This window comes from Panulirus ornatus, chromosome 66 (genome assembly GCF_036320965.1).
Source record: "Panulirus ornatus isolate Po-2019 chromosome 66, ASM3632096v1, whole genome shotgun sequence".
Taxonomy (NCBI): Eukaryota; Metazoa; Arthropoda; class Malacostraca; order Decapoda; family Palinuridae; genus Panulirus; species Panulirus ornatus.
Window position 1 is genome coordinate 11,822,685 of NC_092289.1, and position 17,227 is coordinate 11,839,911.

A 17,227-nucleotide genomic window follows, 5' to 3' on the forward strand; every position below is an offset into this window, starting at 1 on the left:
AGTTTGTTGAGTATTCCTGGTAAATTATATGGGAGGGTATTGATTGAGAGGGTGAAGGCATGTACAGAGCATCAGATTGGGGAAGAGCAGTGTGGCTTCAGAAGTGGTAGAGGATGTGTGGATCAGGTGTTTGCTTTGAAGAATGTATGTGAGAAATACTTAGAAAAGCAAATGGATTTGTATGTAGCATTTATGGATCTGGAGAAGGCATATGATAGAGTTGATAGAGATGCTCTGTGGAAGGTATTAAGAATATATGGTGTGGGAGGAAAGTTGTTAGAAGCAGTGAAAAGTTTTTATCGAGGATGTAAGGCATGTGTACGTGTAGGAAGAGAGGAAAGTGATTGGTTCTCAGTGAATGTAGGTTTGCGGCAGGGGTGTGTGATGTCTCCATGGTTGTTTAATTTGTTTATGGATGGGGTTGTTAGGGAGGTAAATGCAAGAGTTTTGGAAAGAGGGGCAAGTATGAAGTCTGTTGGGGATGAGAGAGCTTGGGAAGTGAGTCAGTTGTTGTTCGCTGATGATACAACGCTGGTGGCTGATTCATGTGAGAAACTGCAGAAGCTGGTGACTGAGTTTGGTAAAGTGTGTGGAAGAAGAAAGTTAAGAGTAAATGTGAATAAGAGCAAGGTTATTAGGTACAGTAGGGTTGAGGGTCAAGTCAATTGGGAGGTGAGTTTGAATGGAGAAAAACAGGAGGAAGTGAAGTGTTTTAGATATCTGGGAGTGGATCTGGCAGCGGATGGAACCATGGAAGCGGAAGTGGATCATAGGGTGGGGAAGGGGGCGAAAATTCTGGGGGCCTTGAAGAATGTGTGGAAGTCGAGAACATTATCTCGGAAAGCAAAAATGGGTATGTTTGAAGGAATAGTGGTTCCAATAATGTTGTATGGTTGCGAGGCGTGGGCTATGGATAGAGTTGTGCGCAGGAGGATGGATGTGCTGGAAATGAGATGTTTGAGGACAATGTGTGGTGTGAGGTGGTTTGATCGAGTGAGTAACGTAAGGGTAAGAGAGATGTGTGGAAATAAAAAGAGCGTGGTTGAGAGAGCAGAAGAGGGTGTTTTGAAGTGGTTTGGGCACATGGAGAGGATGAGTGAGGAAAGATTGACCAAGAGGATATATGTGTCGGAGGTGGAGGGAACAAGGAGAAGAGGGAGACCAAATTGGAGGTGGAAAGATGGAGTGAAAAAGATTTTGTGTGATCGGGGCCTGAACATGCAGGAGGGTGAAAGGAGGGCAAGGAATAGAGTGAATTGGAGCGATGTGGTATACCGGGGTTGACGTGCTGTCAGTGGATTGAATCAAGGCATGTGAAGCGTCTGGGGTAAGCCATGGAAAGCTGTGTAGGTATGTATATTTGCGTGTGTGGACGTATGTATATACATGTGTATGGGGGGGGTTGGGCCATTTCTTTCGTCTGTTTCCTTGCGCTACCTCGCAAACGCGGGAGACAGCGACAAATTATAATGAAATAAATAAATAAATATATATATATATATATATATATATATATATATATATATATATATATATATATATATATATATATATATATATATATATATATATATATATACATATATAAATATATATATGCTAAACAGACAGGAAAGTGAAACTGAGTAAGCACCCAAGTGCACTTTCTTGTATTAATCACATCGTCAAGGGAGATACAAGAATGAGATAGATGGTTAAAAGACCTGGGCAAAATGGGTGTACATCCCTATCCTCTAAACACACAAATAATGATCACATAAGCCGGGCTACACTGGTATGCATAGCTCACCCATGTGCTGTATATGATTCACACACTAGTGAAGAGGACCACAAAGGTCCAGAGGGAGATAACTATTGGTTCTAAGGAGAGTTTGTTCCTCACCTGTTTATATAGACGTACACTCGTGGGCATCCCAATCTCTTGAACTTTCTCGACTATCATATATCAACTTTTAAACTCTCGTATACTGGCAACCTTCATAGTTTCGTCGCGAAGATCATTCCATTTATCTATTTCTCCTACACTTGAAGTATTAAGCAACATTTTTTTTCTAATAATTTTCAATAATTTCATGTTGCGGCCTATGGCTTTTCCACTATCGTCACCTCTTTCAAAGGAGCTCATTTAGAAACTTACATTTTGTGATCGGGTCACCCTCATTCTTCTCTCTTATGTGGCGGACAGATAGATGGCTTCCCATGCAACCCATCGTCCTCTACTTCGATGACTTCTTAAGAGCCCTGTCAGTTACTTCTTTGAAATTAAACGAGAAGCAATACTAGCTTTGCCTGACGTACGATGTAAAAAAAAAAAAGATGGTTCCTGCTCAACAGGAACTTAAATCTCTTCGTGTCTTCACCCTCGCTCGCACGTGTCCAAACCCTATGCTGCCCCTCGCACCATGCGGATGGTTTCGTGTCCCACTTCCAGCCACAAGGTGTTGTGGTTCTTCCAGTCTTCGTGAGAGGTTGTCCAGCAGCAGAGGCTTGGAGAGATCTTACTTATCTCTCTTCGTTCCCAGAATGTGTTAGTTTCAAAATGTCCGCTGTTGACTGTCACCTCTGGTCAGAGTGTGGACGTTCCCTAGTATTAATTATTTTTACTCCTGCCTCCAGCTGTGGGGTTGAGGGTCCGTATCCCCTTACTGTCGTTGCCTGTCAACATCCCTCCCTCCCTCTCAGCTGCAGACCTGAGGACGCAGCTTGAGTTAATCTTTTCGCCGACGTCGACCGTCTCTCCTTCAGCTTTGGTGTTCCTGATATCACGAGGTGGTTCTCTATCCTCATCTCTTATCATCAAAAGATAATTAAGGTCCGAAGCAGAGAAAAAGGTAAATAAATAGATAACGTAGTGGAGAAATGAGACACCAAAAAAAAAAAGCATTATAGTGTTGTTATTTTCATGGACAGTATTTCCCCACTAAGTTCACTAAGTTTCTATTTGTTTTCTTTAATTTTGCTTTGATAATAACCTTAACTCACTCCCCTTAGCCTGATCATCTCCACAGCGTCACATCAACCTCGTCTGCTCATGCCAGACCTCGATGAACCACCTCAGGTAATCTGTCTTAACTCTGGATTTCTCCATATCACGTACCTCTTTTAGACACCGTCGAAGACACATCCCACACTCGGAGTTCGTTACGCTTGGTCCACAGCCTCTGCGGCCCTGTTGCAGATCACAGTGGGCTCCTTGGTTTCGTCGACTCGTCCAGCCAAATCAAGATCTCATCTTAATGTGTTTTCAAGGTCGTCTTTCCTCTTTTTGAATCATAGAATGTTCAGTGATTTCTGCTAGCAGTTGACTGAACGCCATAAAAAAGGGAAAAAAATGATCGCACACAGCAATCGGAGGAGAAAAATTAATTGAAATGTCTCCCTCCGCCTCCCCATCTACAGCTGATCATGTGGGGAGCCTTCCTTCCCTGGTCACCTTCTCTCTTAACCTCTACCTGCGGCTGCTTCTTGACCAAAATCATGCATTTCATCATCGTCCCTCCCTCCCTTCAAGGGCAGAAACCGTCTTTCTCTTGCACACTATGTCAATCGAGAGAGCATGTAAACAGTCCGTGTTAACACTACGAGTGTCCACTGTCTGTCCTTTTTGTTTACTCTTCGTGTATGTGTGTGTGTGTGTGTGTGTGTGTGTGTGTGTGTGTGTGTGTGTGTGTGTGTGTGTGTGTGTGTGTGTGTGTGTGTGTGTGTAAATGAATAGAGAAATAGAAAACTGAATAATGATGCATCGGATTTAAGCAGCCAGTCGGCTGAAAATACACAGTTGAGATATTACGGATATTACAGACCTGGTAGGTCATGATAACTACTAGCTAACTCATCATACAACAGCTTATGATCAGAATAAGCTGAATAATTCTGCACTTTGGATAAGAAAAATGGGTGAGGCACATTTAGATAGACACGTTTGCAGGTATATTGGGATGTTTACAGATATAGTATGGTATAGACATTATGAACTTGACTGAACATTAAGTAATGAATAATTAAAGTAATACAGAAGTTGACGTACCACATACCCTACCTAACCGGAAACTGAGCTATTCACTTGCCAAGGTAAGCACTTGATCATAGATTTTTTCTTTATGTTGAAAGTTTCAGTCACAGACGAAAGTTCACATCAAAGCCGGGCCTTAATTGAAATATAGAGAGAATTATATAACGGAAAAAGAGAAGACAAGGGAAAATATTCACGAATGTTTTGAGAAAGTGAAAAACCTGTCTTTTGAAATATGCTAAATTATGATTATTGAGAAAGACATGAGAGGGTAGAGTTCCAAAGCTTCGACGTATAGGAAGAGGAGATATCAAAACGGCCCACCCTTTAGTTGCTGATGGCCCACAATAATCATATGACGCAGCAGCTCGCCGAGTATTGCCTAGTGGTGTAAGCACACAAGCAGCCAGCTCTCGGAGCAAAAACCAAAGTAATTCCTACGAGAGAGGGAAAGTTAAACAACATTGCGGCGAAGGACAAGGGGGTCAATTTTGGAAAGTAACTTGGGATAGTTTATAAGGCGGACCGCTTTCGACTCAACTCTGTCAAGTAAAGATACAGAGCTAGAATTACCCCAAATGTGAGAGCAAAAAAGTTTCGACATTTAAACAGGACATCCATTATCTTAGAGGCAGACTTAGTTATTCCTGTAATGTTGGGTTTCCAAGAAGCAGTGGATATTACATTACTGCCAATTATGTTCAGTGAGTTAGGAGTGAAATTACAGAACCGTCAAAGGAGAGACGACAGTTCTGAGGAGTTTTCGATAAGATGGATCGAAACTGGGTCATGCAGGCATTTAACTTAACAAGGAGACAGCATTTAACTTAACAAGGAAACAGTGTCAAGACGAGATGCAGATCGAGTGAAAGAAGAGGGAGCAGAATTGAAGGATGTGGATGAATGCAGTGTTCAGTTGTCAGAGTCTGAGTGCATCGGATTATTTGTAAAGGAGAGGATATCGTTGAAAGAAAGGAGAAAAACGTGTAGGGAGCAGGACTGAATCTTGAGGGACACCGCTGTTGATAGAGGAAAGGGGTGAGACTGATCAATCAACAACAAAGGGGATAGATCGGCCAGAGAGGAAGCTAGATATGAAGGAGCAAAGTGAAGGAGGAAAACCAAAAGAGGGGAGTTCAGAGATGAGACCCCGATGCCCACACCCTTAGATATGTCAAGGGCAACTGCAATTGTCTCCTCAAAATCTTTCAGGGATGATGACCAAACATTAGTGAGATAGGAAAGAATATCACCAGTGGATCTCGCCTTACGGAAGCCATACAAGTGATCAGAGAGAAGGTTGGGATTTTCGAGATTGTATATGAAGTTCACAATGGTATGTATAGGACTGTTCTTATACCTGTCTGTATGAGCTTTGATTGGAACAAATCGATTGTGATGACGAACAGCAGTCCATTGTGTAGGAGGGTCGAAAGGGAGATCTCTGTGACGGAGAATGTCAGCAGTTCATTGCAAAACTCGTGTGAGCTGCCCGTGTTGGTCAGGAGTTCAAGTTTAACTAAATGAGAGCCTCTTGGTAGGTGTTGTAAGAACGGTCCAGGATTATTCTGCATGACTTTTTCTGCACTCTGTGTGTGTGTGTGTGAGAGAGAGAGAGAGAGAGAGAGAGAGAGAGAGAGAGAGAGAGAGAGAGAGAGAGAGAGAGAGAGAGAGAGAGAGAGAGAGAGAGAGAGAGAGAAACCTACATGAGGCCCGACTTAAGACTGAACTTTATGCTCAAACACGATCTAGCTTAAATGTCCATTCCAACCGAAACACAACTGGACTGCATTGTGTCGAGCACGGACGTCGGGTGGGGGAGGGCGGGGATAATAAGTACACACTCATCATCACCCTAAGTGTAAAGTGTGGGTCATGGCATGCTTAGCTATGCTTAGACACGCATGGGTCTCGAACCCTGTGGCTGACAACTACCATCTCCTCTCGATGAATGTTCAACTACTTGCAACCCAAGACCCCGCGCGTCGTAAGTCTTGTTCGCTTCGTTAGGCTGATAATACGCCCTCTTTATGCAGCTTTCCTTGAACGCTTTAGGTTAATCATTACACACATTTAAGTCTCTCTCTCTCTCTCTCTCTCTCTCTCTCTCTCTCTCTCTCTCTCTCTCTCTCTCTCTCTCTCTCTCTCTCTCTCTCTCTCTCTCTCTCTCTCTCTCTCTCTCTCTCTCTCTCTCTCGAGTGCGTGAAGTTCTGAGTGAGATTACTGTGTGTGGGAGTTAAGGTTGGAGTGGGAGGTAGTTTGAGGTTCTTGGTTTGTAGTTGAAAGGGTAGGTAGCTGGGCTCTGTGGTTGGGGATGAGGCGGGACGTAGTTGGGACTCTGGGATTGTGGATGAAGAGGAAAGGATGAGGAGGATTTAGGATGGAAGGGGTTGAGACTCTGGGGTGTGGGGTTTGGGAGGGGAAGGGTAGGACAACGGTCCACAGTGCGTTCTGTCTCACCTCCACTATTGTTACGTCTCCAGAGCCGTGCTCGACTTACACATTCCCCAGCTGCCCGTGTCACCTGCAGCTGCGGGAGCCGAGGACCGTATTGCGAGCGGTGCTGTGGTGACGGGTGGTGCTGTGGTGACGGGTGGTGCTGTGGTGACGGATGGTGCTGTGGTGACGAGCGGTGCTGTGGTGACGGGTGGTGCTGTGGTGACGAGTGGTGCTCTGGTGACGGGTGGTACTGTGGTGACGGGTGGTGCTGTGGTGACGGTTGGTGCTGTGATGACGGGTGGTGCTGTGGTGACGGGTGGTGCTGTGGTGACGAGTGGTGCTCTGGTGACGGGTGGTACTGTGGTGACGGGTGGTGCTGTGATGACGGTTGGTGCTGTGATGACGGGTGGTGCTGTGGTGACGGTTGGTGCTGTGATGACGGGTGGTGCTGTGGTGACGAGTGGTGCTGTGGTGACGAGTGGTGCTGTGGTGACGGGTGGTGCTGTGGTGACGGGTGGTGCTGTGGTGACGGGTGGTGCTGTGGTGACGAGTGGTGCTGTGGTGACGGATGGTGCTGTGGTGACGGGTGGTGCTGTGGTGACGGATGGTGCTGTGGTGACGGGTGGTGCTGTGGTGACGGGTGGTGCTGTGGTGACGGGTGGTGCTGTGGCAACAGGTAGTGCTGAGGTGACAGATGGTATTGGGGGTGACGAATGATGCTTGGATGACAGGAGGTGCTGGGGTCGACAAGAGGACCCCAGTGGTGCTGTGAGGAAGATGGTGTTCTAGGTATACATAACCCACAGTGGTCTAGCCCCTCCCTCACCAAATATTTCTGTAACTGGTAACATGGCTCATTTTCCTAATCTCTTATCTCTTATCTTACCACAATGGTCATGAACGGAGTAACCCAGTGTTTTCATGCTTTTCTTTCATCTTTCTTCCTGTCTTCACATAACCAGCATCTCGGGTTCCAGTCAGTCTCGTACCTTCAAAAAGCTAAAACTTCAGTTGAATTACCTACCTTAGCTAGTTCGTCCTGTGTCAGTATTACTGTACGTTTTCGACCTCGTATTGACTAACAGGATAAGTCCAGAAACCAAACATTGATTTGGGTCGTCTTCTCTAGTTTGTCACCTGTTGTGTGTGTGTGTGTGTGTGTGTGTGTGTGTGTGCGATTGTGTCTGTCACTTGCCTCCAACGAGACGTCCGCAGATGGATCTCTCCGTTGAGAAAAACGTCAGTCGTTCCATCTTGCTCTTCGTGACTCCTACCCACTTCGTCCTAATCGTTCATTCCTTATATACCCATAAAACTGTGTACTTTCAGGACACGTGGGGAGAATATTGCTACTTAATCGTTCACAGGGAACTGAATCCGTGGGTCCTGTAGAATCCAGATTGTCAATCATTTCCCGCTTTTTACGAGGCTGTGCCTTTAACCCTTAGTCTCTATGCTACCTCACCTAGTTATTGGTTTCGTATACATCATTCCCTACATATTTTACCATCCTGATAACCACTGTTGTGTCTACTGTTACTTTCTCGTGTAGGGAAATAGCGTAGTAAAACGTACACATGAAGATAATCTGAGACAATTGGGTCCAACTGGAACTTATAAGCGAGATGTACCGGTGGACAGAAGTATGCTGGAATTAGCACCTTTTCCAGACTTCTCTTTGAAGACGAAATGAATTTTCATAGTCTGTCTCACCCGGGTAGATACGGACGCAGCCCTCTACACTAAAGTAGCCAGGGAAGTACTGTCTACACAAGTGTAGCTGTGGACGTAGCCCTACACACACGGTTAGCTGAGGACGTAGACTTCCAGACCCAGGAAGCCACTGTCATAGCCCTCCCTAGGCGTGTGGCTACGGACTCACCCATCTACATCTGGTTAGCCACGGACGTAGCCCTCCAGACATCAGGAAGCCACGGACGTAGCTTTCCAAACCTTGGGTAACCACGGACGTGGCCTTACAGCAGGTGCGTCAACAATAACAACATCAACAACACCAAGTAACATCAGTACGTACCTTCACCACCCACCGCCACCACTATACGGCCTCCCCAACATCACCCCCAACACCACCATCACCAACAAGAACAACAACAGCATCATCATCACCATCAACAGCAGGAGGAGCTGCCTCGCCCAGTGGAGCACCATTGTCCTGTCTTGTTGAGGAACAAGGTACATGGTGGGGCTCAGCTCACCAGGCCTCCCGTGCCTCTCCCCCGGGCACAGGGTGTGAACCCTTCTGTTGAGGATGGTGAACACCACGCCTCCTATATGGGTCTCCCTATTCACTATCATCTATTCCCCATAAGGCCGTACACATAGCCCTTACCTGCTCTTACCTACCCTTAACTACACTTATCTACCCTCAACTTGCCCTTACCTACCCCTCACTTGCCCTTACCCCATCACTGTAGTCACGCTCTTGGAACCCTTTCAACATCCTTATCACCTCATCATCTCATGACATCAACCTTCTTGCCAACCTCCTCACCTGTTCTCAGTGACCTGTTGACTTTGTTACCCCTCTTCCTCCTCCTCTTCCTCCTACTCCTCTTCCTCCACCTCATTTTCACAATCTTAATCGTCACCGTCCTCACTGTTTGTCTCATTATTTCCTTTAAGTATGTTTCCTCATCATCTTGGACGCCTTGATCCTTTTTTCCGTTCATGGTACCACAGTCATCCGTATCACTATCACCTTCATCTTTACCTTGTCTCCTCACCATCCTTGTCCTACTCTGCTCACCATCCTCCTCACCGCCAGCATAGTGAAGACCCAGCACTTAGCATGGTGCCGGCGACCAGCTGTGAAGTCCCGCAGGGCGCTAACTACTCCCTCACCCTTTGTGTGTGTGTGTGTGTGTGTGTGTGTGTGTGTGTGTGTGTGTGTGTGTGTGTGTGTGTGTGTGTATGTGTGTGTGTGTGTGTGTGTGTGTGTGTGTGTGTGTTTCTTTTATGGATAAATTAATCACTTTCTTATCTTCAAGTTCATAAAACAATCTCACACGTCAACTGGAACAGCTGTGATGTGTTTCGTATCTTAATTTCAGATTTTCATCATCATTCCCTGAAGAACCTTTTGCATTTCAATGCATACCCCGCACTCCCCCGTCGCCTCACACCTAGTGTATCCCGTGTCGTGGGTGTGGCCGTGTGTCTTGGTTTTACCGACCGAGGGAAGAGATTAATGAAATTTAGTGGTTGTCCCACAACATTCACTCGCCTGCCAGTGATGCTGCCTCCTATGGTGCTGTGGTACACATCTTTCTCTATTCTTTGGACGGTACACTGTTTTGCCATTACCTTACGGTGCATCCACCTTTTTCTCTTTTTCTTCTTCCTATGGTACCGTATCCTCTCTCCTCCTCCCCAGAGTACTCTTGCCTCACTCCTCCCCACAGCACCCTTGCCTCTCTCCATCCCCACAATGTCCCTCGCCTCCATCCTCAAGACCCAGTGCCTCCAGAAAGAAGCCTCCATTCCTGCAGCACCGTGGCAACCCCGCCTCGGGCTGGTACGCACCGCCCTTCCCATGGTGACCATGGTCCGAGGCTCTCCCCTCCTCACGGTGACCATGAACCTCACGCTGGCAGGAAGAGAATGGTGGTGGGTGGGTTGTGGGCACACCAGGGCAGCGTGACCACCGACACACTACTACTGTTTAGCACGTCCGAGATAACAAATCCCCATTACTCCAGATGGCTTCCATGCCTCACTCGGCCCTCTGGCTACACCTTGCCATTCTCTACGGTAGCTGCCGTCACCCTCTGAATCAATTACTCCCGTAACCGTGGAATATAATCACAAGCAAATTATCAATTACGCGGCGAACAATGCGGGCTCTGACACCATCTGTTCTCAGCTGGTGAACGGAGGGAAACGAGTGAATGTGTCAGCGGGCGCTCCCGGCGCGACGTGCCGGAGTGAAGGGTTCCTGCTGTGTGTGTGTGTGTGTGTATGTGTGTGTAGGTGGGTGGGTGTTAGTGTGGGTGTGGCACCAACCCTCTCCCACCGACTGCTTGCTGGCGTCAGGAGGCCATGCATTGGGGGGCGAGTCGTCACAGCTGCCGCCTACATGCTTGTTGACGACGAGTGGCCATGCATGGGCGGGCCATCATCACTACCGCCCACTACCACCGCCCGCACAAACCTAGACCACCGCCTACACAACAAAACCACCACCAACGCATCACTGCCCCCCACACAACACTCCCATGTAGGAGGGTAACCACAAACTCCTCACCCAAATTCTCTCTCTCTCTCTCTCTCTCTCTCTCTCTCTCTCTCTCTCTCTCTCTCTCTCTCTCTCTCTCTCTCTCTCTCTCTCTCTCTCTCTCTCTCTCTCTCTCTCTCTCTCTCTCTCTCTCTCTCTCTCTCTCTCTCTCTCTCTCTCTCTATCTATCTATCTATCTTTACATATACCTCGCAAACGCGGGAGACAGCGACAAAGCAAAATAGAAAATAGATATATATATATATATATATATATATATATATATATATATATATATATATATATATATATATATATTATTTATCTATTTTGCTTTGTCGCTGTCTCCCGCGTTTGCGAGGTAGCGCAAGGAAACAGACGAAAGAAATGGCCCAACCCACCACCATACACATGTATATACATACATGTCCACACACCCAAATATACATACCTATACTTCTCAATGTACACATATATTTACACACACAGACACATACATATATACCCATGAACACAATTCACACTGTCTGCCTTTATTCATTCCCATCGCCACCTCGCCACACATGGAATACCATCCCCCTCCCCCCTCATGTGTGCAAGGTAGCGCTAGGAAAAGACAACAAAGGCCCCATTCGTTCACACTCAGTCTCTAGCTGTCATGCAATAATGCCCGAAACCACAGCTTCCTTTCCACATCCAGGCCCCACACAACTTTCCATGGTTTACCCAAGACGCTTCACATGCCCTGATTCAATCCACTGACAGCACGTCAACCCCGGTATACCACATCGATCCAATTCACTCTATTCCTTGCCAGCCTTTCACCCTCCTGCATGTTCAGGCCCCGATCACACAAAATCTTTTTCACTCCATCTTTCCACCTCCAATTTGGTCTCCCACTTCTCCTCGTTCCCTCCACCTCTGACATATATATCCTCTTGGTCAGTCTTTCCTCACTCATTCTTTCCATGTGCCCAAACCATTTCAAAACACCCTCTTCTGCTCTCTCAACCACGCTCTTTTTATTTCCACACATCTCTCTTACCCTTACATTACTTACTCGATCAAACCACCTCACACCACACATTGTCCTCAAACATCTCATTTCCAGCACATCCATCCTCCTGCGCACAACTCTATTCATAGCCCACGCCTCGCAACCATACAACATTGTTGGAACCACTATTCCTTCAAACATACCCATTTTTGCTTCCGAGATAATGTTCTCGACTTCCACACATTCTTCAAGGCTCCCAGGATTTTCGCCCCCTCCCCCACCCTATGATTCACTTCCGCTTCCATGGTTCCATCCGCTGCCAGATCCACTCCCAGATATCTAAAACACTTTACTTCCTCCAGTTATTCTCCATTCAAACTTACCTCCCAATTGACTTGACCCTCAATCCTACTGTACCTAATAACCTTGCACTTATTCACATTTACTCTTAACTTTCTTCTTTCACACACTTTACCAAACTCAGTCACCAGCTTCTGCAGTTTCTCACATGAATCAGCCACCAGCGCTGTATCATCAGCGAACAACAACTGACTCACTTCCCAAGCTCTCTCATCCACAACAGACTGCATACTTGCCCCTCTTTCCAAAACTCTTGCATTCACCTCCCTAACAACCCCATCCATAAACAAATTAAACAACCATGGAGACATCACACACCCCTGCCGCAAACCTACATTCACTGAGAACCAATCAGTTTCCTCTCCCTACACGTACACATGCCTTACATCCTCGATAAAAACTTTTCACTGCTTCTAACAACTTTCCTCCCACACTATATATTCTTAATACCTTCCACAGAGCATCTCTATCAACTCTACCATATGCCTTCTCCAGATCCATAAATGCTACATACAAATCCATTTGCTTTTCTAAGTATTTCTCACATACATTCTTCAAAGCAAACACCTGATCCACACATCCTCTACCACTTCTGAAACCACACTGCTCTTCCCCAATCTGATGCTCTGTACATGCCTTCACCCTCTCAATCAATACTCTCCCATATAATTTACCAGGAATACTCAACAAACTTATACCTCTGTAATTTGAGCACTCACTCTTATCCCCTTTGCCTTTGTACAATGGCACTAAGCACGCATTCCGACAATCCTCAGGCACCTCACCATGAGTCATACATACATTAAATAACCTTACCAACCAGTCAACAATACAGTCACCCCCTTTTTTAATAGATTCCACTGCAATACCATCCAAACCTGCTGCCTTGCCGGCTTCCATTTTCCGCAAAGCTTTCACTACCTCTTCTCTGTTTACCAAATCATTTTCCCTAACCCTCTCACTTTGCACACCACCTCGACCAAAACACCCTATATCTGCCACTCTATCATCAAACACATTCAACAAACCTTCAAAATACTCACTCCATCTCCTTCTCACATCACCACTACTAATTATCACCTCCCCATTTGCGCCCTTCACTGAAGTTCCCATTTGCTCCCTCGTCTTACGCACTTTATTTACCTCCTTCCAGAACATCTTTTTATTTTCCCTAAAATCTAGTGATACTCTCTCACCCCAACTCTCATTTGCCCTTTTTTTTCACCTCTTGCACCTTTCTCTTGACCTCCTGTCTCTTTCTTTTATACATCTCCCACTCAATTGCATTTTTTCCCTGCAAAAATCGGCCGAATGCCTCTCTCTTCTCTTTCACTAATAATCTTACTTCTTCATCCCACCACTCACTACTCTTTCTAATCAACCCACCTCCCACGCTTCTCATGCCACAAGCATCTTTTGCGCACTCAATCACTGATTCCCTAAATACATCCCATTCCTACCCCACTCTCCCTACTTCCATTGTTCTCACCTTTTTCCATTCTGTACTCAGTCTCTCCTGGTACTTCCTCACACAAGTCTCCTTCCCAAGCTCACTTACTCTCACCACCCTCTTCATCCCAACATTCACTCTTCTTTTCTGAAAACCCATACAAATCTTCACCTTAGCCTCCACAAGATGATGATCAGACATCCCTCCAGTTGCACCTCTCAGCACATTAACATCCAAAAGTCTCTCTTTCGCGCGCCTGTCAATTAACACGTGATCCAATAAAGCTCTCTGGCCATCTCTCCTACTTACGTACGTATACTTATGTATATCTTGCTTTTTAAACCAGGTATTCCCAATCACCAGTCCTTTTTCAGCACATAAATCTACAAGCTCTTCACCATTTCCATTTACAACACTGAACTCCCCATGTATACCAGTTATTCCCTCAACTGCCACATTACTCACCTTTGCATTCAAATCACCCATATATATATATATATATATATATATATATATATATATATATATATATATATATATATATGCTTTGATGAATGTGTGTGAGAAATACTTAGAAAAAAAGATGGATTTGTATGTATCATTTATGAATCTGGAGAAGGCATATGATAGAGTTGATAGAGATGCTTTGTGGAAGCTCTTAAGATTAGATGGTGTGGGAGGTAAATTGCTAGAAGCAGTGAAAAGTTTTTACCAAGGATGTAAGGCATGTAAAGAGTATCAAGGGAGGAGAGTGATTGGTTCTAAGTGAATGTCGGTTTGCGGAAGAGGTGTGTTATGTCCCGATGATTGTTGAATTTGTTTATGGATGGGGTTGTTAGGAGGGGCGAGTAGGCAGTCTGTTGAGGATGAAAGGACCTTGGAAATGAGTCATTTGTTGTTCGCCAATGATACAGATCTGTTAGCTGATTCGAGTGAGAAGCAGCAGAAGTTGGTGACTGAGTTTGGAACAGTGTATAAAAGGAGAAAGTTGAGAGTAAATGTGAATAAGAGCAAGGTTGTTAGGTTCTGTAACGTTGAGGGACAAGTTGATTGGGATGTAAGTTTGAATGGAGAAAAATTGGAGACGCGAATTGTTTTAGATATCTGAGAGTGGACGTAGCAGCAAATGGAACCATGGAAGCGGAAGTGAGTCACAAGTTTGGGGAATGGACGAAGGTTTTGGGGGCGATGAAGATGTGTGGAAGGAGAGAATGTTATCTTCGAGAACAAAAAAGGGTATATTTGAAGAAATAGTAGTTCCAACAATGTTATATGGTTGCGAGGCATAGGCTCTAGATAGGGTTGTACGGAGGAGGGTGGATGTGCTGGAAATGAGATGTTTGAAGACAACATATGGTGTGAGGTGGTTTGATCGAGTAAGTAATGAAAAGGGTAAGGGAGATGTGTGGTAATAAAAAGAGTGTGGATGAGAGAGCAGAAGAGGGTGCGTCGAAATAGTTTGGGCACACTTACAGAATGAGTAAGGAAAGATTGACTGAGAGGATATATGTGTCAGAGGTGCAGGGAACAAGGAGAAGCGGGAGACCAAATTGGAGGTGGACGGATGGAGAGAAAAAAATCTCTAGTGATCGAGGCCTGATCATACAGGAGGGTGAGAGGCGTACAAGGAATAGAGTGAATTGGAACGATGTGGTATACAGGGGTCGATTTGTTGTCAGTGGACCGAACCAGGGCATGTAAAACGTCTGGGATAGCTTATGGAAAGGTCTGTGGGGCCTGGATGTGGAAAGGGAGCTGTGGTTTCGGTGCATTACACATGACAGCCAGAGACTGAGTGTGAACGAGGGTAGCTTTTTCGTCTTTTTCTGACGGTACCTTGCTGAAGCAGTGGGTAGCGATGATGTGTCCTGTGGGGCGGGGTAGCTCCAGGAATGGATGAAAGCAAGCAAGTAATGGATATGTTCTTGTGTATATATGTATATGTATATGGCTGTGTATGTGCATGTATGTGTTAGCGAGGTAGCGTTAAGAACAAAGGACTGAGCCTTGTAGGGAAAAGCCTCACTTGGCTCCCTTCTCTGATCTTTCTTTTGGAAAAATAAAACTGGAGGGAGGACTCCCAGCCCGGCATTTTAACATCTGACTCTGGAAACATCTGTCTAGACAGTCAGTCAATCCAACTCCTGAAGTGGCTGATGGATGGGCCAGGAGTGTCAACATTGTGATAGATGATGGAGGCCGGAGACCCAAGTCTTGCTGTGTTCCCCATTATCTTGAGTTACAAATCTCCTTCGGTACACAATGCAATGCAGTGAGACATGTTCATTTCGTTTAAGAGTCGAAGGGAAACATTGGGGATACAGACATTAAATGGTGGTATGAACATTAGATTTGGTAAAGATATTTTATATGGATCATTTTTCAGGAGCTACGGAGAAATCCATGATGGATGATATCTTCTAATATGCTTGTCGAAATCTTTAACCAATTCTTTGTTATTGATACAAAGCTGTGAAGATTAATATTGTGTGAAAGTATGAGTATATATGTATATATCTATAAAGATTGTATGGCTGAGTGGTGATTGAGAGGGTAGTGGCATGCGCAGAGCATCACACTAGGAGGAAAAATGTGGCTCCATGAGTGGTAGAGGATGTGTGGATCAGGCGTATGCCTTGAGGAATCTGTTTAAGAAATGCTTAGAGAAATAGAAGGATTTGTATGTGGCGTTTATGGATGGATCTGGAGAGAGATTGTGAGTGGGTTAATGAGGATGCTCTGGGGAAGGTGTTAAGAACAGATGGTTTGGGAGAAATGCTACTAGAGACAGTGAGGAAATTCTATCAAGAGAGTAGACCCGTGTGCGAGTAGGAGGAGAGGAGGGTGAGCAGTTCCAAGATGGAAGTGGGTTTGTGACAAGGGTTTGATGTCTCCATGGCTGTTCAATCTCTTTATGGATAGGGTGGTGAGGGAGGCAAATGTGAGGGATGGGTTTATGGTCTTTTAATGTCATAAACATGACAATCAAAAAATGTCAGTAAAATGCAAATAACTTAAATATGACCTGAAGCACAGTTAGTGACGTCATGATTGACCTAGAGGAGAGTTCTTGAGAAAACCACCCTATGTGAACATAGTTTACTTGCCCCCTGTACATTATTGTACATCTGGATGTATATGTGTGGCGGAATGTGCCGTCTCATCCATAACCCAATCTCGGCCCGCACCTCTCTTTCGTACCGGCTGTTATCCAAGCCCAAGTAACGTACCCAAATTACCTTATCGCAGCCTGTCCCCGGCGCGTCGCACACTCTTATTAATGGTGGCTGTTAACAGACTGTGGCCAACCTGGGATGAGCGAAGATAAGTTCCCCTTTGAGGACACAATATCCCCAAACTATCGGCGTACGGCGTGTCATACCCCACCAAGTATTCGCATAGAGTTTTGAGTGAGAAGATAAATGAATGAAGAGGTATATATATATATATATATATATATATATATATATATATATATATATATATATATATATATATATATATATATATATATATATATATATATATAAATATATGAACACGAATATTGAGCCTATGAACGCGCACTTTCATAAAAAAAAAAACACAATACCCTTCAACAGCCAGGATTCGAGCCCAATTCCTTTTGCGCGGTATTCGGGAATGCTAACTACTAGGCTATGATCGCCCCTAACGGAGAAATGACTATTCGGTTACACGTAATTGAGTGCCCTTCGTCTCACATCCATGATGGGA